This window comes from Sciurus carolinensis, unplaced genomic scaffold (assembly GCF_902686445.1).
Source record: "Sciurus carolinensis unplaced genomic scaffold, mSciCar1.2, whole genome shotgun sequence".
In the NCBI taxonomy this organism is placed as follows: domain Eukaryota; kingdom Metazoa; phylum Chordata; class Mammalia; order Rodentia; family Sciuridae; genus Sciurus; species Sciurus carolinensis.
The window spans coordinates 224074-250004 of NW_025920216.1; positions in this window are offsets into that span (position 1 = coordinate 224074).

Below are 25931 nucleotides of genomic sequence, written 5' to 3' on the forward strand. Positions count from 1 at the left end.
TGTTCTCTTCTCCTTTTCTACTTCCTGTGTCTTTTCATAAAATGTAACTCCATGAGGATGAAGGTTCTTTGCATCCTGAACCCAGTCACAGTTCTGGAATTTAGAGTAAGGCTGTCTAACAATAAGTTCCCAAATACATTTTAAACAAAGACACACATAAGGAATAAAGTTATTTGTATTGTGAAGAATTCCCCATTGAAGAAAATTTTGTGGCAAAAATGTTGTCAGGCTATAGTGGTGGCCATCAGCACAAACATTAGAAAATCCCACCACAGAGGTTATTTGCGGAATTTTTTTTCTCTTTTCTGAATCTCCAGAAAACTTCCTTTAATATTTCTCTCTTGCTAAATTTTGGAGATAACAGATTACTTTTTGTAACCTGGTGATATTGAAATCCTTTTCTACCAGACTACTGGTGTTGTTGTATCTCTCTGTTCTGATAGGGTCACCTGTGGCTCCCCTGGGCAGGGCCATCTCATCCTTCTCCATTCAGTGTGTGAACCCACAGGATGAGCAGTTGGGGAGATGACAGAGAACAGCCTGTTGATAGATGTTTGATGTGGCTTTCTGAGCATTTCTGTGTGGCTGTGTTTGGCAAAGTCAAGGGGAGGGCTGACTCACACTGAAAAACTTTAGTACTGATAGTAGCTTAATTCTGCACTGTGGTCCTCAGAATCCAGGAAAAGGGCCTGGCTCTATGTAGCAAGCTCAATGCAAGGAAAATTCATTCTGGTACTCAGTGAGAAAGGAAGGAAACCTGCCAAAAAACACAGGTGAATTACAGCAATGGCATTTCCTACTTATCCAAAGAGGATCCAGGTTGGGTGGAAGAGTTATTCCCATCTTCAGAGAAGGCCATGTGGTAGAAGAAGACTCAGGTACAGTTTAGCATGCAAGGCAATTTTGGGGGAGTTTCCTTGAAAGGAATATGTGTGGGAGAGGGAAGGAAGCTGGAGTGGTGGAGGAGGTTCTAAGCTGCTAGGACTTAGCACCTAGTGGTACAAGGAGCCACTGGACCTGCAGAGTGTTCTGACCTGGGTGGAATTTGCTTCTCACATCGAGTGGTTGAAGGTAGACTGCCCAGGGGGCATGGCACTGACCATGAAGACTTTCTGTAACAGAGTCAGTCTTGGAGCACGCTAAGAGCTGTGGGCAAGAATCTGAGTGCACAGGTGCCAAAGCGAAAGTTTACATCCAGCTGACTCCCATGCCACTGTTGCCATGGTGTTCTAGATATTTGCTCTCATTTACTCCTTGTAACAACCCTACAAAGCAGGAAACTTAATTTTTCCTTGAGCTGAAAAACTTAAGCGCTATTATGTTCTTGTTCTGTAGAGCCATACCACCAGAATAGTTTGCCTAGGATCCTAGATGAAGAACCATATGGCCTGTTTCATTCGCCTTTAGTATTTTTTTTCTAAACTTTATCTGAAAGTTGAAAATGCATCATCTATACATGACATGGTTGAACAGTAATTTTTAATAGAAAAGTCTAGCAACTTGTTTGGGTAACACTGAAAGAAATAGTAGCTTAAAGAATGAAGGCAAAGTTTAAAGTTCCTAAATTCTTGAAAAAGTTAAAAAGACAAAGCATGATTGATGTAATTATTTCTAAAATATATTAGAAAATGTGAGTACAGTTGGTAAAAATTCAAGTAATTTTACAGTAACTGAAGTAATTGAATTGACAGTCTTATGTGAAATATATCCTTTTAAATTTTCACAAAACATATTTCCTACTTCAACAAGATTAGAGTCTAAGATTCAACAAATAATTTCCATTTAATGAAGTAAGTATTATTTTATTACCATGTTTTAACAGACATGTTTCAGGAGTTTCCACTGTATGCATTTTAAAAATGTAATTAATTGAAGTAACATTTTTTGATTGAGATAGCTAATTCAGTCACACTTCCTAAAATAATTTTACCTTTAGACACAACTTAAAAATACTAAGTATTAAAATAGTCTTAAGTACTTGTGGTAAACTGACAGTGTTTTTTTTTTTTATTCTGTTCGTCATGACCAAGAAAAACAATAAAAATTAGTTACTAGGTATTCCCTTTCTTCCATGACAACATGAGGAACACTGAAAGCCAACTCTGAGAAACTAGTAAAAATTCGTAAAAATAAAAAATCTTAAAATATCCAAAATTGATTATGAAAACATAAAGTAACTTAAAGAAACATTCAATATCATCTATTAAAATCTTGGTAAGGGCTAAGATTCTGATACTTAAATCATGACCCATGCCTTCTTTCTCACTCCAAGTTCAGTAAAATAAAAAAAAAAATATTTCAGGTACAGTGAAGAACAGAAGCTTCTTTTCCATCAGGCTCCCAGGCACAGGTCATCTTCACCAACAGAAAAGGGTAGTAAGCATGTCTCATGCTTCTTCTACCTACCTATTGCTGAGATGGAGTCTGGGCAAAAGTGATTGAGTAATGTGGGCTCATCCATTCTGCTTGACACTCACTCATGCAACAGAGGCTCTATCTTGGGTGCAGTGCTTTGACAGGACCAGCTACTCTTATTTTCCTTGCCCCAGTTCATGAAGCAGAAATGTCATGCCAAGAAAGGAAAATCAAAAAGACCTGGGGTGCTGCATTTTATCAAAGGCTTTCTCAGCACAGAGAAATTTTAGATCAATGAAACTACTCTATATGATATTATGGTTGTAGCTATACACTATTGTACATTATCCAATCTCAGAATATGCAACACCAAAGGTGAATCCTATGGTAAATTATCATCTTTGGGTGATAATGATATGTCAGTGTAGGATTATCATTTGCAACAAATGTACCACTCTCTTCATAGGGATGATATGCATGCACAGGGTCAAGGGGGTGTATGAGAAGTCTCTTTCATTCAGTTAAATATTTTGTGACCTTAAAACTGCACTAAAAAGAAGTTTCTTAGTTATAAAGTAAAAATAATGGAAATCAATAACTGCAGATGATAAGGTGATAGGAACAAATGAAAAGAAACCAAAACTTTAAGAAAGTAAATATAAGAAAAATCTGTAGATACACACATACTTGATCTAATTTCTTCTCTCAGATTCTCCAAAGCATAAAATAGGGTCAGAGTTAAAAACAATGATACACTGATTTTTAGTATTTATAGATGTTTCATAGTAATAACACAAAAAATTAAAAAGGTAATAAAATTTTAAGAAGAAATGCTTGATATCTCTCTGGAAATGAGAGTATAACTAAGTCAGTCTCTGGTAAGTCATAATGTATATGAAAAATTCTAGAAGAACTTTTTTTTAGAATATTACTTTAGAAAACACCAACTTATTTCAATAAAAAGTATTTAAAGAGAATAATAGGACAAAATCAATGAGGCATAAAAATAAGAGGTAAAATGGCACATATTGAACCAAATATATCAATGTCAAATTTAATGCAGAGATTATCAGTTAATATTAAAGCATAAGGTTCACATATAGGCCATCTACAGTACTTTGTATTCAAAATACTTTATTGAGTGTTTCAGAGTATAGTACTTTGAATTCAGAGATAGAAGTGGTATTTTTGTTCTATGGTTTGTGTTTCTGACTCTAGGGATTGAACCTATTTATTTTGGGGGGGCATGTACCAGGGATTGAACTCAGGGGCACTCAACCACTGAGCCACATCCCCAGCCCTATTTTGTATTTTATTTAGAGACAGGGTCTCGCTGAGTTGCTTAGTGTCTCACTTTTCTTGAGAATGGCTTTGAACTCGTGATCCTCCTGCCTCAGCCTCCTGAGCTGCTGGGACTACAGGGGTGCACCACTGCAACCTGATCAAACCTATTTTTAAAATGGTAATTTTTCTTAATTTTTCTATAGTTCAATATATTCTAAAATAAATTTATTTTAAGAATTATAAAATTAAACCAGGTGATTCTAACATTTATATGAATTACAAAGAAAATAAGCATAACCAAGGCAATTTCTACAAAGAAATACAAAATTAGAAAAATTACTCCACTTTATTCCAAGTATAGTATAAAGCAAATCATATTTGTGAAAATACAGAGAGACTGATAAATGGTACATAATAAGAGTTGAAGAATAAACATATTTGTTGTCAAAATATTGTAATGCCCAATAAGTAACTTCAAAGATATGTATATTATTATTTTAAAAATACTGAAATTCAGAATAAAAAATAACACCACAACATACTAGCTGGATTGGTTAAAATTACAAAAATGATGTTACTACATGTTGGTGAAGATATCAAGTAAGTAGAGATCTCACAAAGTACTTTTGTGATATAAAATGGTACAATTATATTGCAAGATAATGTTGTACATTCTTTAAAAGGTCAACATATACCAACCATATAAAGCAAATATGTAATGCCATCATTACTCTCCTAGGTATTTACCCATGTTTATGAAACCTATGTCCACACAAAGATTTGTAAGATGTAAGTGCCAATATTCACAGCCTCATTTGTGAAGTCACAACTGGAAAAAATGAAAATGATCATCATCAGATAAATGTAGAAGTTGTGGTGCATTCTTTCAGTGGAAAACACTAATTGGCCATAGTAAGAAACAGTCCCTTCATATGACCAAAAATATGAATAAATCTTAAAACAGTCATATTTGGTAAAAGAAACCACTGAAAATAAATTTTGGTTACAGTTGGGTATACCCATAATCTCATTTACTGTTGAGTTTGAGGCAGTAGGATCTCAAGTTGAAAACCAGCCTGGAAAACATCAACTGTCTTAAAACAAGGAAAAATAAAGAAGGTTTTATGCTTTATGGGATGGGGAAAAATTGGATTACATGAAGGCAAGCGGAGACAATGTTATCTGAACAAGCTGCTTGTTTTCTTGTTTCTGGTGTTTTCTTCACAGTTATATACTGTGTTAAAGCTGGGTCAATTTTAAACTTTTTGTGTAATTTGTTGTAGTTGTGTTATAATTCAATATATTGGAAGAAAGATTAAAGGTAGAAATACCTACCAAATATATATTTACCTATAGGCAATGAAAATCATTTAAGAAAAATAGCCCATGATAATTTTTTTTAGTCAACTCAAAATTCAGTTTATTGGTTAAAGGTTATGAAAAGCCATTTTATGTACGCTGAAGTTTAATATTTAAAGTAACAGCATAATTTAGAATGAGATCTGTTTTTCTTCCTTTCAAGATCAGTCATTATACTAGGTATTCCAAGATTTTTCCTTAAATAAACATTCTATGCTTGTGAGTACAAAAATTTTACAGTTAGAAGTCTATGTGCTAACATACACTTAGCAGTTCTTAATTGTTTTTAAACTTAAATTTGAACAACAAATTAAATTCCTCAGTATATGTTATATAATATGGACACAGACTATAAAAATTTTGACATTGGTTATACTCTCATAGTGCAATTTAGCCCTTTTATTAATGACTATGCAAATAATCAGTCACAGGAAAACCATTTTACATCTAGTACAATTACCTACTATCACAGAAGTAATTATTATTCTGCTTATTGAACTTCAATAAGAACTCTTGAGGTGCTAAGAGAGTTTAAGGTGGTTGTGAAAATTCTCCTCTTCAGACTCATCCTGCAACTATAATTACCAATGTTATAGAAGGCAGTTTCAGATGAACATTCAGCAAGAAATTATCCCCAGAAGGTTGGTAAGTTCCAAATTTTAAATGTGGAAGCACTGATGTCTCTTGATAGGTCTTCTTATGCACCTTTTCACCCAGGCAAGATCAGTAGTTCTAACATCACTCCAAATCAATGGATAGAAAAACACCATGACCCCAAGAAGATTAGTTTTGCCCCTGAACAAAATCTCCTTTAAGCCAAGGTCCCAGCAGGGCTGGTTATACTCCAGGAAGCTCAAAATTTCCATTTCACTGTGATTCAATTTGAGTTTTTGGAAACTGCTCTACCATCTTGAAAGAGACCAAAGAGCTCTAATGGTCCATTGGTCACCTCTTCCAAAGTTCTTCACCAGGTCTCCATCCAACTTCATCTTCTTTATCAGTGCAGGGATAAGGAAGGTCATAGGGCAGACAAGAGGGCAACTTACATGGTTCTTTCAAGAAGTGTTAAGGATGTCCATAACCACATATGGGCTAGTGGTCCATGACTGGGTCTCATCTCCTGGTTACACAGGAGGCCAAGATGCCAACTTGCCTATTTTCCATTCTTCTCTCACACCAGTCAGCAATTCACCTGAGAAAGTTTTAGCTGCCTGTGAGGCCCAGAGGAAAAAGCTCACTGTGGGTGAGTCACTCCTGTGGTGTCTTACCCAGAAGGAGAATCCCACCGCTTCTAGATTTTTGTCTCAATTCACCCAAAAGTCTTGAAATTTGGAGCTAGTGTTAACTGACTTATGTTCAGGGGTATTCAGGTCCAGGGTCACCCTTGAGCTGGTTTCTCGTGGGATCAGCAGGCCTTCTGGTTGAAGAGCACCCATCTGTTGGCTTCTTTATCTAGCACCTTCTCTTGGGAGCCCACACCTCTTTGGCTGCAGGAGCGCCAGTTCTTGTTTCATCCACTTGTTCACATCCAAGGCCCATACACGTGCAGCCAGGGCTGGCTAAGCTCCAGCTCTCCAGAGGTCATGGGTGTCAGAGGCATTTCTGCATTGTTTGAAAGACACCAGGCTGCTGCCCTCACCCCTCTGGAACGATTTCAAAACTTCTAGCGCTGGCCTCCACCTGGTGGACCTGGAGCCAGGTATCTGCGTAGGGTGGGTGGCAGAGCGTCGGGAGCAGGGCTCCCAGCTTCAGGCAACGTGTTACCACCCACCTCCGACTTCCATGTTCCTTCGCCTTCACCTAGGGCCTCCGCAGCCGCCCTCTCGGCAGGGCGAGCACGGCACCCAGAAGGGCCCCCCTTGACCCGCCGTGGCCCGAGGGCTCTTCTCAATCGTCCGCCCCCAGGCCTCCAGCGCCCCCAGCCCAGGCCGGCGGCGCACCCCTGCCCTGCGGCGCGGCCCCCAGCATTCCCGGCACGTGGGGCACCGACTTTTACCTGTACTTTCTGCATTCAGGGGGTTCGTCGGGCGAGAAACACCTCCCAGGACCGCAACCTCCCCCGCCCGGCTCCACCTTGCTTCCTCTATCCCCTCCAAGACCGCAAAGTAGATGGAGTAAGAGTGTGCCCAAGAGACAGAGAAAGACGGCGGGCGGGCGGCGCGCCGGCCCCAGTCACCCTCCGCCTCTGCCGCTGGGCCAGGCAACTGGGCTCGCGCCCCGCCTGCCCGGCCCCACCCCGCCGCTCGCCTCGGTTCGCGGGTTGGGGCTGGCTCGCGCTCCGCGTCCATGTACCTCCTAAAGGTCCCCAGAAGCCATACCAGGTTGCGGAATTTGGCTCGCCAGGTGTGCGCATCTGCTCGCTCGCGCCCTCTGTGCGTGTGCGCGCGGGGGACAGTGTGCGCGTGTGTGCGAGCGTGTGTGGTGTGTTGAGTAAACTGTTTTTCCAGAATGACAGGCTTGGGTGCTGCCTATGCGCGGAATCAGAGCGGGCGCGGTGTCGGCAGCCGCGGCGGCAACAGGAGCGCTGGCAGCAGTGACGGCCTTGCAGCGCTCCCGGGAGCACTGACGTGGACCCCGGGACCGCGACCCCGGCGGAGGCTGCAGCGGGCAAGACTCGCCCTGGCGCCGCCTGCAGGAAGCCGCCCCGCCCCATGATAATTTTAAAAAATAAAATTATATAAAAATTAATGAATTTAGACTGATATTATTTGTAATTTTTATTACAAAAATGACAATATTGTTATAGTTCCACTATAACTGAGATATTAATAACGATGTAAAGTTATTTCAACTAGAAAAGGAACATGTAAAAATGGTGAAATATTTTTAAAAAATAAAACCATTTTATGAAAAGAGAAAATAAGACCAGTAAATGTGTACTAGAGGTATTAATTTATATGGAGTTGTGATATAATTGAAAATCAAATTTTCACTAACACCGTCTTGTAAGACTTATAATATACAAGTATACATTCTCATAAATTGGAGTAAACATGTATTTTAATCAGAGACAAATATAGCTGTCTACAAATGCAAATTTGTAAAAAAATAGAATGAGAAGACATTAAGAAAATATAAGAGCAAACTTCTATTTGGCTAATAGTATCTAAGAAGAAGTAGGGAAAGGTAAAAAAATTCAGAATTTTTATTTTTATTTTTAATTTCTTTTTAATTGAGAATAATAGTCAAGGCTACTTTCAAATATTAGGAAAATAGTCTTGCAACAGTTGCACATTTTGGCTGGGAAATCAACTCTGAGTTTAATCACATCCAAGGTTCCTATAAGGTTCTCTGGTTAAGTAAGTGAAAATGCACTGCAGACTAATTGACTATCAAAAGTAAAGGTGACTGGTGGTGTTAATCTGCCCGTGATGCACATGAGGACTCAGAGGGCAGAAACCAAACATGACCAAAACCCACTTTTTATAGTTCTGAACATACAAACATGACATTAGCCACACATGCTTTATTTCTATCATTGTCAGAAGGAGAACACACACACACACACACAAAAAAAAACTTCTTTTAGAATACCTCCAAAATGTGATAATATTCTTATTTATCTGGTAAATGAAGCTGTTTACAATTAGGGTTAAGCAGTTTTCTTTTCTCTTGAGATAACAAATGCTTAACAAAGAATATCTGCAGATAGGCCTTTAACTTGATGAACAAGATCAAAATATTGTACTATAAGAAAAATTATGGAAAATAAACAATAGTATTATTTACTTCAATCTTAAAATGAGGTTCATGGCACAAGAAGCTTCTCTGTAGTCTTCACTACCATTGGGCTGACCCTTTAAAAACATAAAAAATGGTGTTGAAAACATTATTGGAAGAAGAATGAATAAAATTCCCATCCTTTGAACCATATGTCCCTTTCTTTCTGGAAATTTCAAAACTAGGACTTTAGACCTGCCAGTTTTGTTTGGCTTCACAAAATCTCTAAGTGCAGATCAGAATGATGCCCAATTCCCATCACAAGTGTGGAAATACTGTTTCAAAGGGAGAGCCTCAGTAGTACAGTGAACTCTATGAATGATTGGCAAGAGCTGCAGCAAGTCCAAAGTAAGATCAATACCCAAACTGGAGCCATGGAAAGAAGCACCCGGACAATGAAGAAATGGACTCTCACCCACTGGGCCTTGGTGATGCACAAAGGATGGGTACCTGAAATCTTAAGATGCAGAGGAAAGTGGAACCAGTAGGGCAGACATCCATTTATCTTTCTTGTCTTTTTCACCACAGACTATTTCCTTGAATAGAGATTATCAATTTCCAATGCCTTTACCACATAGCCCCATGCTATTCCTATGTATCCTTGGATACTAATAGATTTACTCATTAGAGTAGGAAAAAATAACAAGATTTCTGGTCAAGCCTTGGCTCTGCCACTTACCAGCTATGCAACAATGGCAAAGGCCCATGGAAAAGTCCTGTTTTTCCCCTTACAAAGCAGGGGTAATACCTGCCTCAAAAGGTGTTGGGAAAATGATTTATATGAAAATGAGTCCTAAACTATAAAATGTTAAAAAGTCCTAGTTATTCTAAACCCTGTTGCTGTTTTCTTTGCTCTCTTGGCTTTCTGATCTATAATAATAATAATAATAATAATAATAATAATAATGGCCTTTCATCATTCAGGGAATTTCTACTGTTTATTTCTTACTGAGTTGACTGACATAGCACCAAGCCCTAAACTGAACTCTGGTTCTACCTCTGAACAGTGGTGTGACTTTGCACAGACTACTCAACCTCTCCAAGTCTTGATTCCTCAACTGTAGGATAAAGGCCAAGGTCTAGTTATTAGACCTAAAATAGGCTGCCTGCAACCAAGAAACCCCATTTCTCTAGCCATTTCCCCCCAAAATAACTATTTCCTAGAACACAGATCAGGCAAAATAGAAATAATTTAAATGAAATATACAGATTTAAAAAGAAAACACTGTGATTCTAAGGTTGATGATGCTTTAGAGTATAATACTTTTTTGTGATAGGAATGCTAATTTTTATTGGTTCTTTTTAGTTATACATGATAGAATTCATACTGATATAATTATACAAGCATGGAATATATGTTATTATCCCCTCTTTTTACAAAAAGCTTAATTATTCTAATAAGTGAATGAATTTTACATTAGATGATTAATTACAAGAGTAATGAATATCTATTCTAAATCTCCTTGATAGTCTCCACACCCCCTAAGACATGTGGACTTGATGCCTTCTAATTATACTGTGCCATCTGTTTGGATTTCTAGATCCCTAACTAAACTTTACCCTCAGCCAATTCTTATTTGAGTGTTATATGGTCTTTTTGTGTGTTACATGGTTTTGAAATATGTGTCATTCTCTAAGAAAAATTTTTTTGATGTTGTTGTTTTATTCTCCTCCTCCTCCCATACAAGCTGGAGATAATCCTTCTGTTTTCTTAGGAAGATGAAATTAGTATTCTTTTCCAATGTATTTCAAAAAATATAGCATTATTGACAAAGGCATGAAATTGTGACAATGCATAAAATATGAGAAATTTAATATACAATAACTAATAGAGTGAAATGAATTCTATTTTACAGTATTTATGTGATTGTGTGTATGTGTGTGTACAAATGTTCCTAGTAATCAAGCTCTCTCTCTCCCTTCCCGTCTTCTCCTCCCTGTCTCCTTCCCTTATCCCCTCCACTCCATTACCCCTGCTTTCCCTTTCCTCCACCTTATCCTCCCTTCTTCACCTTCCTTTAACCTCAGTTCTAAAATTGGGATGAAACACATTTGCTCTTGTGTGTGTGTGTGATATTTATAAAATCTTTCACTTATATAATTACTATTATTATTATTAATTTCATAATTTAAATTTAAGTTCCAGGAATTAATAACTAATTCACTTAAGTTTTAGTGTTGCAACAATTAAAGTATTAATCTAAGTGGAAATTACAGCTTTTTTTTTTTTTTTGGTAATAAGAATTGAAGCCAGAGGTACTTAACCACCAAGCCATATCCCCAAGTCTTTTTTAGATTTTATTTAGAGATAGGGTCCCACTGAGTTGCTAAGTACCTCACTAATATTCTGTGGCTAACTGAAATGGAAATCCTCATGTCTCAGCCTGCTGAGTTGCTGGGATTACATTTGTGTGCCACCACACTTGATTTTTATTTTCTAAATTAATTGTCCATGGTTTCAGGTACACAGAGCCACCAAACTTGAGCAGATGGTATTTTGTAAATAGTACGAATTTTAAAAGCTGAATGCTGTGTGTATAATAGCATTTGCTTTCCTATTATAAGATATTGAGTTTTACTCATGTACTGCTGTAAATAATTACTATACAATCTGCCACCTTTGACCTTACAAGAGATGAGGAAATTGAAATGTTATCCATTGAGGAGATCCAACAAAATTACAATTACAGAAACCTGTGAATGCTGCATGTAACTGAATTTATCCACAAGCCAAAAAATAAATGCAGTCATCCAAAAATACACCAAATGTGACATTCAGGTTTTATGCTTTATCAAACCTAATTGATGTTGGAGAAAAGAAAAGGGAAAAATAGGCAGTCTTATAGTATGAGTCTCTAAGGATATATCAAAAAGCCATTCATAAGAGCAAAGGGTAATTCCTATTTCTGAATGCCCAGATAGCTGCAGTTGTCACCCCTTCCCCTTCTTAGGTGTCAATCCTTGAAATCTCTTCCTGCATTCCCATTAGGAGTGGTAAAAGGAAGAAATCAATTCAGTGGTTGGGTGTTGACATGATAGTTCTGATACCACTGCTTTTGGACTAAAAGGGACTAAAAGTCAGGAGTATAAGAACTGGTGGGCTCTGATAATAATATTTTATACAATTTAAAAGATTTATGTAAATAATGGCATGAATATTTTCATAAATGTTTATATAATTATTGGCATGTGTTAAAGTAAAATACCTCTATATTTTTAGAATCTAAGAAAAAGCTCATATATCATGTCTCAGTTGCTTATTTTGTGTCCCATGAAAAAATGTTATTGCTCTTATCACACATATCCACATACACATTCTTATATGTCCATATCTTATAATACTACAGGGTTCAGTTCCTTTCACTGAACCAGATGGATGTGGATCTTTGTTTCCTGATGACTTAAGTAGTTTTTCTTCAGTAACTTTTTCCATCCAGGAATTATTTAGTTTTTATCCATATGACAATGAATAGCAATATACAGAATGTGTTCTACAGAATTATGGTGATCTAAAAATTTTTACCAGACTATAACAAATTACATTAATTCAGAGTTAATTTTAAGAAACCTGTATAGCAATTTAATGAGTAATTTTTGACCTATTAAACCTAAATTAAAATATTGGAGCCTGTATTTTATATTCATTTGTATTATATGTTTAATATTCTAATGAGATATTTTAATTGTTGCTGTGAACTGAGTTGTGTACTCCCCAAATCCACATGTTCAGACCTGAACCCCAGAGTGACTATATTTAGTAATGGAGCCATTGAGGTGACAATTTAGTTTCAATAAAATCACGTGAATGTGTGACCTTGTCTTAGTCTGCTACAGCAAAATAAATAAATAAATAAATAAATAAATAAATAAATAGATTCATCCCATTCTGGTACCTCCTACTAATCTGGGGTTTCAGTTTATTTATTTATTTATTTGTTTGTTTATTTATTTTGGGTCAGTGATTGAATTTGGGGCACTGGACCACTAAGCCCATTCCCAGAAATATTTTGTGTTTTATTTAGAGACAGGGTCTCCCTGAGTTACTTAGCACCTCACTTTTGCTGAGTCTGGCTTTGAAATTTAAATCCTCCTGCCTAGCATCTTGAACTGCTGTGATTACAGGTGTGCACCACCACACCCAGCTCTTCATCCTTTTTTTATGTGGGTATTGATCATTGTAATCTTTCCTCTTAGAATTGTTTTTGTTGTAGCTTAAAGATTTGAGTATACTGTATTTCCATTCCCATATGTTTTAAGCAATTTTTAATTCATTCCTGATTTCTTTCTTGATTCTTTGGTTGTATGAGGATACACTGTTTAATTTCTAGTACCTTGCCTATGGAGGCTGACATAAATCGGGATGGTTCTTGATTCTCATAGTTGTAGGGCCCTGCCTTGTCTTAAGGGATAAATGCTACTAGCTAGTACTGGGATCTATTCCACTGATGTATAGGTCTCTGATGTTGGAAGAGATCTATAAGCTCAGTACTTTAACAAGAGTGTCTTTAGGGAAAGGCATAAGAAAGGTAGTTGAATAGGAATCATTCCAGTGCTCATTCCCTGGTAGAAACAATTCAAATAACTACCCATGAATACTATCATGACAAGAGCTAAAGAAAACAGGCAATAGATTATACCATCTGGTAGTACAGATATAAGAAAAAAAAACGAATTGCCAACTTCCCAGAACTGTATCAAGGATATTTTTATATTACTTTTGTCACCCCACTTTGGAAAGAGAGAACTCCTTCCTGAAAAATGTTGTTCCAGGTCCTTCTAGCTTTTAGGGTCTGGATTAAAAAATCTGCTGATATCCGTATTGGTTTCCCCCTGAATGTAATTTGGTTCTTTTCTCTCACAGCCTTTAAAATTCTGTCTTTATTTTGTATGTTAAGTATTTTCATTTTAATGTGCCTTGGTGTGGGTCTGTTGTAATTTTGTGTATTTGGAGTCCTATAAGCCTCTTGAACTTGATTTTCCATTTCATTCTTCAGATTTGGGAAAATTTCTGATATTATTTCATTGAATAGATTGTTCATTCCTTTGGTTTGTTTCTCTAAGCCTTCCTTAATCCCAATAATTCTCAAATTTGGCCCTTTCATGATATCCCATAGTTCTTGGAGATTCTGTTCATGATTTCTTACCATCTTCTCTGTTTGTTCAACTTTGTTTTCAAGGTTAAATATTTTGTATTCAATATCTGAGGTTCTGTCTTCCAGGTGTTCTATCCTATTGGTTATGCTTTCTATGGAGTTCTTAATTTGGTTTATTGTTTCCTTCACTTCAAGGATTTCTGTTTGGTTTTTTTTCAATATCTCTAACTCTTTATTGAAATGATCTTTTGCTTCCTGTATTTGTTCTTTTAACTGTCGATTGGTGTGATCATTCAATGCCTGCATTTGCTCTTTCATCTCATCATTTAATGCCTGCATTTGCTCTTTCATCTCATTGTTTGCTTCCCTGATCATTTTAATTATGTACATTCTGGACAGGTCCCCTGGCGCAGATTGCTCTGTTCCTCCTAGTGTGGGGATGAAAGGGGACACTTCAACATGGAAACAGTGGCAACCTGCAAACAATGCTTGCAGATCATTAAGTGAGATCCAAAGATGTCCTCCTCTCTTTGTATCCCTTTCTCTCTCTCTCTCTCTCTCTCTCTCTCTCTCTCTCCCTATCTCTCTCTCTCTCTCTCTCTCTCTCTCTCTCTCTCTCTCTCTCTCTCTCACACACACACACACACAGAGCCATGAAGGACTGCGGTCTCCAAGACAGGATCAGAGTGGGGGGCAACCCTAAGCTCACCTGCTCTGGGCTGCTGTGTCTCATTCTCCAGTTCCTCCTAAAATTTTGCCAGATGGGAGGGGGGCAGAAACTGACCCAGTGCCTCCACATTCAGGACAGGCCACTGCTCAGGGCCTTCCTGAGACCTCTGTAGTCACCTGTTGGGAGACAGCAAGAGCTCATGGCTCTGGATCACTCTCTCCACACAACTGAACAGACTGGGCTGTGCCCGGTCTCTGGGTGCCTGGCTACCAGGGTTCCAAGTTCTCTTTGTTCCATTGCCAGGAAGTGAGGTCACTTCCTGGGTTCCCTTACCTGAGGCACTTCCTCACAAAACGGGAGCCATCTTGGAGTCGTCCGCTCCCCTGGCCTGTGACACAAGTGAGAGTGGCCGATGCACACACCCTCCCTCTGTGCTCAGCAAAGGCCTGGGGAGCAGCTTTCCAGGAGTGGGAGGCAGATGGGTTCAGACCCTTCCCCTCCTTGGGCTCTCTGTGTGACACTGGATGAGCCATTGGAGCTTGCAGGGCCTCCCTAGCTGCCCACATGTCTTGCAGGGCCCTTCTGCCATCTGCTCTGAGCTTGTCCTCAGGTGTGTGGGTCATCACTTACTGCATCACCTGGGGAGCCTCTAAAGCTGGGGTCACAATCTGGTCACACACAAACACACAGATGAGGCAGTCACAGAGATGAGGGAGCAAGGATGACAGGCCAAACTCTATTCTGAGTCCAATATGGACTGAGGGAACATCCCTGCCCTCCTGGCCATTTCATCTTCCTGTGCCAGGTCCTGAGCCTCCACCTGCCTCAGACCTGGCAACCCAGCACACGAGGCAGCTTCCTCTTTTCTCATCCTCATATTGAGGCTCAGTGCAGGTAACTTCTCGCAGGTCAATTAGTCACTAACTAAAGATTCAGAGCTGGAACCAAGTCACACGCTCCCCAACAAAGAGTCAGAAGTAGGATTTCTCCACTCCTCTCTGAGACCGAGAAAGAGCTTCTTTCCCAAGAAGAAAACACTGTGTTTGATTCTTCTGTTCTGTGTTCTTCTGGGTCCCAGGGATGGAACCCAAATGCGCTTAACCATGGCTGCTCCTGCCCCTGTTTGTTCACTGTTTGGAGAATGGGCCTCTGCTCAACTGAGTAGGGCCTCTCTCCTTTGCTGAGGCTGGTGTAGAACTAGTGTCCTCCAACCTCAGCCTCCCGAGTAACTGAACGGAGAGGAGTTTGCCAATGTGCCTGGAAGGAACAGTTCAACAATGAAAAGACGCTGTCTCAGGGAGTCTCCTCAATGGCACTGTAGGTATGGTCACTGCGTCTCATCAATGATGAGGCAGGAACTAATGCTGTACCCACGACCACACGGTCAGGTGAAGGAGAGAAGGTCAAGACCCTGCCCAGGGAGAGCAGTGCAGAAGATCCCACTGCACACGTGGTCGACCTGCTGTCCCCGGGCTTGATGTGCCCAAGGCAGTGACACAGGAGGACACAGAGGCTGCCAAGGGGCTTGCTCAGAACCCGCAGTGTCTCAACACTGTGCTGCTGCACTGCAACCCAGGCCCATCAGCGTCCCCAGTGGCCCCTGACCCACTGCTGCCCAGGCGGCCTGCCTGGTCCCTGGCTTCCAGGATGGGTCTTTGGGTTTCCTGCTCCCTGGTTCTCAGCCTCCTCCTCCCTGAGAGGCCACCCACCCACAGCCTCCTCCCCTGGCACAGCAGGAATGAAGCAGCCTCCACTCCTCTGCTCTGAGGCACCACCCCTCTTTCACTTCTGCTCTGGGCCAGGCTCTGGAAGCTGCTTCTGGCAGTGACTATTGGAGGCAGGGGCTGCAGACCTGCAGGCAGGGGTCAAAGAGCTCTTGGAGCTGCTCCAGAGATAGAGGCAGAGATGTGGGAGGATTTCTAGGGACAGAGGAGGAGCTGTCTCACCACCTGGCCCAGCACCTTGGGCTGATGGGAGGTGGGTGACAGAGGTTTGCAGTCTGGGCTGCCTGGGTGATTCAATTCTAAAGGACACATTTTCAATTGGATTTCTATAAAAAGTAGCAGAAGCAGTGGTTTATTGACAGAGCACAGAAAGGAAAAGATTAGGATTGCCACGATGCTCTTTCAGGAAAAACCCAAGTCAAACAGCAAAGTGATTCTAACTGCTCTGAGATGTCAAGGTGGTGTGATGTGACTGGGCATTTCCTCAGAAATGGAGAGAGGAAGCCAAGTCTGGGGCAGCCATGGATCACCCATGATTGAAGGTAAAGACTCAGCAGAGGGGCAGTGTGAATTGATCCTCTCTGGAAGTTTGTTTCTTTGGTTATTTTGTTTATTTCTTTGTTTCGGTACCATGGATTGAACCCAGGGTCACTTAAACACTGAGCCACATCCCCAGCCATTTTTATTTTTCTTTTAGAGACAGGGTCTCACTAGTAGCTTAGGGATTTGCTAAGTTCCTGGGGCCAACCCTGAACTCACCATCCTCCTACCTCAGCCTCCTGAGACACTGAGATTACGGGCATGCACCCCACACCTGCTGGAAGTTTCCTTTTCTGTGTAGGTGTATGTTGTTAATATTTGATATCAGGTAGATGTTATGACCAGCAACCTGGAGTCTGGATCCAGATGTTCTCAGTTCACATCCTACTGTATTGTGTATTAGCTATGTGGCCTTGCTTGGTACTTAACCTCTATGAACTTCTGCTACAGGGAATCATTTTAGTGCTTCGGTATAAATGTGTCCTGCAAAATTTCAGGCGTTGGAAAACTCACCCCCATATTCATAAATTGATGCTAATTGGAGGTGAGGCCTTTAGGAAGTAATGAGCGTTAGGTGAAGTCAGAAGTGTGGTGTCCCCTGATGGCGCTGGTGGTTTCATAAGAGGAGAACGGGAGAGCTAAGCCTGCTTTCTGACCTGGTGATGATGCCATTGACCACATTGTGATGCAGCAAGAAGGCCCTCCCAGAGGCAGGCACCTTGATCCCAGCCTGCAGAAATGAGAGAAAGACATTTTCTTCTTTATAGATTACCCAGTCTCTGTCATTTTGTTGTAGTCACATAAAACAGTCTACATAAAGTATCTCTCTCATAGGTTTGTCATATGGATCAAATGGCTTCCTAGGCCAGGCATTCCTAAGAAGCACCTGGCATGTGGAAAGTGCTAAATGCAAGTTAGATGTCAATTTCATTATTTTTTGGCTAGTATAAGAAATAACGCAAAAAAAAAATGTTTTTCCTGCAAGCTGAAACTAGTCAGTCTACCAAGGAAATCAGAAATGAGGAAGTCACAAAGTCTTAGATGCAGCTGTGATTCAAATATGTGTTTTCTGTGTCTTGACTTGATCTGGAATACTCAATTATTGCTTAACCTGAGAGTAAGTGTTCTTATAAAAATACCTAATAGGCCAGGCCAAACACTTAGAGCTCTGGAGCCAACTAAGAAGATACCAGAACAGGACACATTCCCTTCACATTTGACTTTACCCAGCTTCATTATAAGGAAGGTACTTTTTCAGACATCCTAGCAGGCTGCATCAGTTTCTCTAAGGGCCTCTTCTAATCCTTGAATACACAAATCATTCTCGTTTGAAGCACCTGTCATGTCAATTGGTCTGAAGCTCCCACATTGCCATCTATCAGATGCTCTGCCTGGAATTAGAGTCACTCTCCAGAAAAACTTCCATCCACTTTATAAAATGCTTCATCTTTGGCAAGATTTTCAGTGGCCCTTTGCAATCAATTTGCATAAAATTTGCACTGTACTCTCAGACACCAAGGGCACCTGGTCACCTGGGAGGAAGGATCCAGGAGAGACATCTCTGCCTGGTGGGGCGGTACCTTCCTGTTAGTGGGGGGGGGATTGGGGTGGGGATACTTGTACAAGCCATGACTTGGTTGGCAGCTGTCTTCTTATCAGGACATCTGGTCTCCTAACACTGCTTTGTATGGCATGGGCTCAGAGAATAAATTCTCAATTCATGAGACTCTGGTGTGGTTTGAAAGCAATGCTTGTGTTGGAAACATAATTCTCCAATTCACATATCGATGGTAGTTGGGAGAGGGGCCATTAGGAGGCAATTGGGATTGGATAAGTTTATAAGGTTTCTGTCCATCAAAACAAGTATTTCTTGACTGACCCTCCAGACACTCAAGTCCTCCAACTTACTATCAATATGCTGACCACAGGGCCACATATGGAGTGTGATGGTGACTTGGTCATCTCTTGTTTGTGTTTGACAGTAAAGAAGACCAGCACCCAAAGCACAGAGTTGCTTCTACTGGAACCATAGCTGGTGTGTGTCCTAGGGAGGATGCTGGTCCAGCTAGATTCTTCTAGGAGATGCCACCTGTTCCATACCAAGTGCCCAGGGTTTTCCTCATGTGTGATTTGACAGTTTATTTGATCTCATGAGAGAGCAAATGAAAAGGTAGGTAAGGTCACTTTTGCTACTTGTAAGGAATTCAATTTAAATTACTGAGGAAACTGTACTGGGATGTGTGTTTTCTATATTTTTTCCTCATTTCTTCCAAGGTAACAAGACTTCTCACCATTTGGGGGATGACATTAGAACTAGAATCATAGATTTGAAGATTTGGGTGTGACCCTGGAGTCCAAGCCTCTCCCCCACAGAGTAATGTGATAATATGTACCTTTGCTAAGTACTTCCTGGGCACCATGTGCACTAGTCCAAGTACTTTGTGTGCTTTATTTCCTGAGGTAACCTGCACCAAGTTGTGTTTCCAGTAATGCTCATCTCATACAAGCTCCAAAAACTAGACTTGGTGGCCCCACAATGTGAGCATAAATGTCACTTTGGAAGATCCTTCTCAGGGAAGAAAAAATCAAAACACACAGGAGCATACAGTGGAATCTGGGAAATCTTACATTTAAGAAAATCATTTTTTTTAATCATTCTTTCCCAAACCACTTTTTCTCATAAAATCCTTGTTTTCTGATCTATCAAAATGTATGAATGCATTCTACAGTCAGGTAAAGCTCATTAGAACAAATTTCAAAATTAAAAAAAAGAAAATTCTTGTTTTCTACAATCCTATTGGTCTCTCACTCCCATCCCAATTAGCCAGAAAGCTCAATCTCATATTCATATTCACCAGCATATTTTATAAAGATGGAGAGAGCTGCTGGTACCTTCTAAAGGGTTATACATGAGGAGTAGCTGAACACTTTCTTCAGAAGGACAATGATGGCTGAGGTTCTCTCATTCTGTTAAGAGATTTACAATTCTCTAGATGAAGCTTCCAAGTGAATCTATGGAGTGTATTCAAACCCATCACTTGCCCAGCACCCTAGCTGCAAATGCATTAGAATCGATATCTAAACAATTGTAAAGGTGTGGGCTAGCCCTGAGGGTCCTCCCGCCCCTTCTTGCAGTCCACTTGAGATGTAATCTGCAAGGAATAAACAGGTCTCAAAGGCTTGGCTATCCTGGTGTGACACTAAACAGCTGCTCAAGAACCCTTGAAGAAGCTCTCATCTTTCTCCCATTGCACTTGGAGCTTCCTGGTGGGCTTCTCTTTGAAGTTCAAGAGGACCCTGCAAATGGGTTATGTGGAAAAGAAAACCCAGAGTCCTCTTTCATGGAGCCACCTTCTCCATGAGAACAGAGTCTTTGGGGAAGAAGTCCATGTGTCTTTGTACTCATGGTAACCACATGACATTTATAAAGCATTTATTTGTGTTCAACACAGGAACAAGGACCATCTTGTTTTATGGCTCATGACAACTGCAACTTTATAGATGAGGAAACTGAGACTCAGAAAAGCTAAGTGACCTGTGAAATGTCACAGAGCACATTAGTCAGGGGTTAGGTCTTTGATCAGTGCACAACTGATGTCTTAGTTTCCCAACTGAGTGGAACAGTGGAAATAGGCATCAGCTCTTCAGAGAATACCTGAAGCTGGAATTGGGACAGATAAGGTTGATCACCTCAAAAACTTCTGTCTTCTGTAGTGATATGGACTTTCCTCTCCCACCTCAGAATGGGTCCCTGTGTTGCCAACCACAGCAGAATGTGAATGTCTGCTTGCTGTGCTCACAAGGCTGAGAGCTCGAGGCAGAGACTGGGCTATTAGCCTTTGGCCTGATGGCAGTGACCAAAATGACTACCACTTTCAAGGAGCTTATCACATACCAAACCCCATGGCTGACATCCAGCCAGTCATCATGTTGCTGCCCCTTCTGACTGCTCATTCCAGCTTAGTAATTACAGAATGACCCAGGCAAGCACAACATAAAGTACCTTTGCCTGTCTTTGCCCCTGACTTCTTGTGGCCACCCTTTGAGGTACTGTGATAGTCACCTCCATTGTACACATACAAAAACCAAGACTCAGAGAGGCCAGATCATATTTGCCTAAAGTCAACCAGTCTGTCTCTGGTGGATCAGCCCAACTGCTTCATTGCTTTCCTTAGGCATTCAAGAACTATAAACTGAGCAAAATATTTATTCTTCATGATTCCTTAACAAATTAACTCAAAATCTAGTGGCTTAAAACAAAAAACAAATAGTTTTAAAAAAAATCTTTTATGAACTAATTTTGGGGGATCAGTAATTCAGGAGTGACTTGGAGGGGGGGTCATGCTTCAAGATTATTCATGAGGCTGCCATCAAGGTGCTGCCTGGGGCTGTGGTCTCATCTGAAGATTTAACAGGTGCCAGAGGAACAACTTTCAAGGCAGTTCACATGGCTGTGGGCAGGAGGTGTCCACTGTCCTCTGCATGGACCTCTCCACAGGGCTGTTCAAGAGTCCTTAGGTGGCAGCTAAACTTCCCAGAGCAAGCAAACCAAGGGAGGACTCATGGTAGTTGTGGTTTTTATGATCTAGCTTCAGATGCTGTCCATCAATACCCCATTGGTTATCCAGGTCAGAGCTTTTTAGTGAGGGGCAGGACCTGCACAGGGCATGGTTCACTGAGGATCATCTTGGAGGATGACTGCCATTAGCACCTTGTTTGAGTGATAAACATATTTAGGTGCCTGAACAATACAGAGCCCCCAGTCTAGAGTGGGTGACAGATAAGAATTACATAATCACACAAAGAAAAATGTGATTTTACATAGGATTGGAGACTAAGGGGGAAATTTCATGTTTATCTTAGAATGTGGGATGGAAAAAGGTATAATCAGCCTTCTAGTCTCTGTTTCCTAAAAGCCTTTGAGTACGGATTTAGGTCCTCTGTCAGCCTCAACTGGAAAATGGAGATAATAAATGTAGCTACAGGATATAAAAGTGTTGAACATATCCCACATTATGAGATGGCTATTTCTTTTTTTTAAATTTATTTTTAATGTAAACAAATGGGATACATGTTGTTTCTGTTTGTATATGGAGTAACAGCATATCATTTGCATATTCATACATTTACATAGAGTAATGATGTTTGATTCATTCCGTTATTTTTTCCTCCCCCCCCACCCCTTCCACCTCACTTTTCTCTCTATACAGTCTCTCCTTCTTCCATTCTTTCCCCACTCCTACCTCCTATTACATGTCATCATCCGCTTATCAGTGAGATCATTCATCTTTTGGGTTTTTGAGATTGGCTTATCTAACTTAACATGATATTCTCCAATTTCATCCATTTGCCTGCAAATGCCATACTTTTATTATTCTTTATAGCTGAGTAATATTCCATTGTATATATATACCACGGTTTCTTTATCCATTCATCAATTGAAGGGCATCTAGGTTGGTTCCATAGTCTAGCTATTGTAAATTGAGCAGCTATGAACATTGATGTGGCTGTATCTCTGTAGTATGCTAATTTTAAGTCCTTTGGCTATAGGTCGAGGAGTGGGATAGCTGGGTCAAATAGTAGGTCCATTCCAAGTTTTCTAAGGAATCTCCACACTGCTTTCCAGAGTGGTTGCACTAATTTGCAGGCCCACCAGCAATGTATGAGTGTACCTTTTTCCCCACATCCTCTCCAACACCTATTGTTGCTTGTATTCTTGATAATCACCATTCTAATTGGGGTGAGATGGAATCTTAGTGTAATTTTGATTTGGTGAACATTTTTTCATATGTTTGTTGATTGCTTGTAGATCTTCTGTGAAGTGTCTGTTCATATCCTTAGCCCATTTGTTGATGGGGTTATTTGTATTCTTGGTGTAGAGTTTTTTGTGTTCTTTATATATTCTGGAAATTAGTGCTCTATCTGAAGTATGAGGGGCAAAGATATTTTCTCACTCTGTAGTCTCTCTCTTCGCATTTCTGATAGTTTTCTTTGCTGAGAGAAAGCTATTTAGTTTGAATCTATCCCAGTTATTGACACTTGCTTTTATTTCTTGTGCAATGGGAGTCCTGTTAAGGAAGTCTGATCCTAAGCCAACAAGGTGAAGATTTGGACCTACTTTTTCTTCTATAAGATGCAGGGTCTCTGGTCTGATTTCAAGGTCCTTGATCCATTCTGAGTTGAGTTTTGTGCAGGGTGAGAGATAGGGGTTTAGTTTCATTCTGTTGCTTATGGATTTCCAGTTTTTCCAGCACCATTTTTTGAAGAGGCTATCTTTTTTCCATTGCATATTTTTGGCACCTTTGTCTAGTATGAGAAAATTGTATTTATTTAGGTTTGTGTCCATGTCCTCTATTCTGTACCATTGATCTACCTGTCTATTTTGGTGCCAATACCATGCCGTTTTTGTTACGTTTTTGTTCCTTGATGTGCCTTTTCCTGGTTTGGTTATGAGGGTATTAGGTTCATAGAATGAGTTTGGTAGGGTACCCTCCTTTTCAATTTCCTGGAATACGTTGAGAAGTATTGGAATGAGTTCTTCTTTGAAGGTCTTATAGAACTGGGCTGAGAATCCGTCTGCTCCTGGGCTTTTCTTGGATGGTAGATATTTAATGACTTCTTCTATTTCATTGCTTGATATTGATCTGTTTAATTCGGGTATGTCCTCCTGGTTCAGTTTGGGAGGAGCATATGTCTCTAGAAATTTGTCAATGTCTTCGATAGTTTCTATTTTGTTGGAATACAGATTTTCAAAGTGGCTTCTCATTATGTTCTGTATCTCAGTGGTGTCTGTTGTGATATTTCCTTTTGCATCATGTATTTTAGTAATTTGATTCTTCTCTCTCCTTTTCTTTGTTAGTGTGGCTAAGGGTTTGTCTATTTTGTTTACTTTCTCAAAGAACCAACTTTTTGTTTTGTCAATTTTTTGAATAGTTTCTTTTATTTCAATTTCATTGATTTTAGCTCTGATTTTAATTACTTCCTGTCTTCTACTACTTTTACTGTTATTTCGTTCTTCTTTTTCCTGGGCTTTGAGCTATAATGTTAGGTCATTTAGTTGTTGAATTTTCATTCTTTTCTGGAATGAGCTCCATGCCATGAATTTTCATCTTAGTACCACTTTCATAGTGTCCCAGAGATTTTGATATGATGTATCATCTTTCTTATTGACCTCTAAGAATTTTTTAATCTCCTCCCTGATGTTTTTTGTTATCCATGTTTCATTCAATAGCATATTATTGAGTCTCCAAGTGTTGGAGTAATTTCCCTTTTTTATTTTGTCATGGATTTCTACTCTCAGTCCATTATGATCTGATAGAACACAAGGCACTATCTCTATTTTTTTGCATTTCCAAAGGGCTGCTTTGTGGCATAACACATGGTCTATTTTTGAGAAGGTTCCATTTGCTGCTGAGAAGAGAGTGTATCCACTCATTGATGGATGGAATATTCTATATATGTCTATTAAGTCTAGGTTATTGATTGTGTCATTGAGTTCTATGGTTTCTTTGGTTGGATTTTGTTTGGAATATATATCTAGTGGTGACATCGGTGTGTTAAAGTCACCCAGAATTATTGTGTTGTGGTCTATGTGATTCTTGAAATTGAGAAGGATTTGTTTGATGTACAGGGATCCACCATTGTTTGGGGCATAAATATTTATTATCGTTATGTCTTCCTGATTTATGGTTCCCTTAAGCAGTATGAAATGTCCTTCTTTATCCCTTCTGACTAACTTTGGCTTGAAGTCCACTTTATCTGATATAAGGATGGAAACCCCCACTTTTTTACTGAGTCCATGTGCATGGTAGGTTTTTCTCATCCTTTTACCTTCAGTCTGTGGATGTCTTTTTCTATGAGATGAGTCTCTTGCAGACAGCATATTGTTGGGTCTTTCTTTTTAATCCATTCTGCCAGTCTATGTCTTTTGATTGATGAGTTTAGGCCATTAACTTTTTATTATTGAGAAATCATTTGTATTCCCAGTCATTTGGCTCATTTTTGGTTTTTAAGTTGACTTGGTTTCTCCTTTGAGTGTTATTTCTCTAAGGTAGTTCCTCCCTTTGCTGACCTACATTGCTGTTTTCCATTTCCTCCTCATGTAATATTTTGTTGAGAACATTCTGTAGTGCAAGTTTTCTATTTGTAAATTCTTTTAACTTTTATTTATCATGAAAGGATTTTATTTCATCTTTAAATCTGAAAGTTTGTTTTGTTGGGTATAGGATTCTTGGTTGGCAACCATGTTCTTTCAGAGCTTGAAGTATGTTGTTCCAGGCCCTTCTAGCTTTTAGAGTCTCGGTTGAGAAGTCGACTGCTATCTGTATTGGTCTCACTCTCTATGTAATCTAATGCTTTTCTCTCATGGCCTTCAAAATCCTATCTTTATTTTGAATGTTAGGCATTTTTATTATAATGTGCCTTGGAGTGGATCTGTCGTGATTCTGTGCATTTGGTGTTCTGTAAGCCTCTTGTATTAGATTTTCCATTTCATTCTTCAGGTTTGGGAAATTTTCTGACATTATTTCATTGAATAGGTTGTTCATTCCTTTGGTTTGTATCTGTGTGCCTTCCACAATCCCAATAATTCTTAAATTTGGTCTTTTCATCATATCCCATATTTTTTGGAGATTCTGTTCATGATTTCTTACCATCTTCTCTGGGCAACTTCATTTTCAAGATTAAATATTTTGTCTTCATTGTCTGAGGTTCTGTCTTCCAAGTGGTCTAGTCTGTTGGTGATGCTTTCCATTGAGTTTTTTATTTGGTTTATTTTCTCCTTCATTTCAAAGATTTCCATTTGGTTTTTTTTGAGAATCTCTATCTCTATATTGAAATGATCTTTTGCTTCCTGCAGGTGCTCTTTCAGCTTATTGGTATTATCATTCATTGCCTGTATTTGCTCCCTTATCTCATCCTTTGCTTCATGAATCATCTTAATCCTGTATAATCTGAAAAGTCCTTTTCTGACATTCCTTCTAACATACTGTCATTGGATTCTATTACTGTAGAATCTAGATTTGTTTGGATCATTTTCTTCCCTTGTTTTTTCATGTTGTTCATGTATCTTCCCCTCCAGCAGATCTGGGTTATTGCACATTTCCCCCTATAGGTTTATAGTGGCCCTATAGGTTTCCAAAACCCTTTCTTGAAGGGGAGATCAATATTAGCAGTGCCCAAATCAGA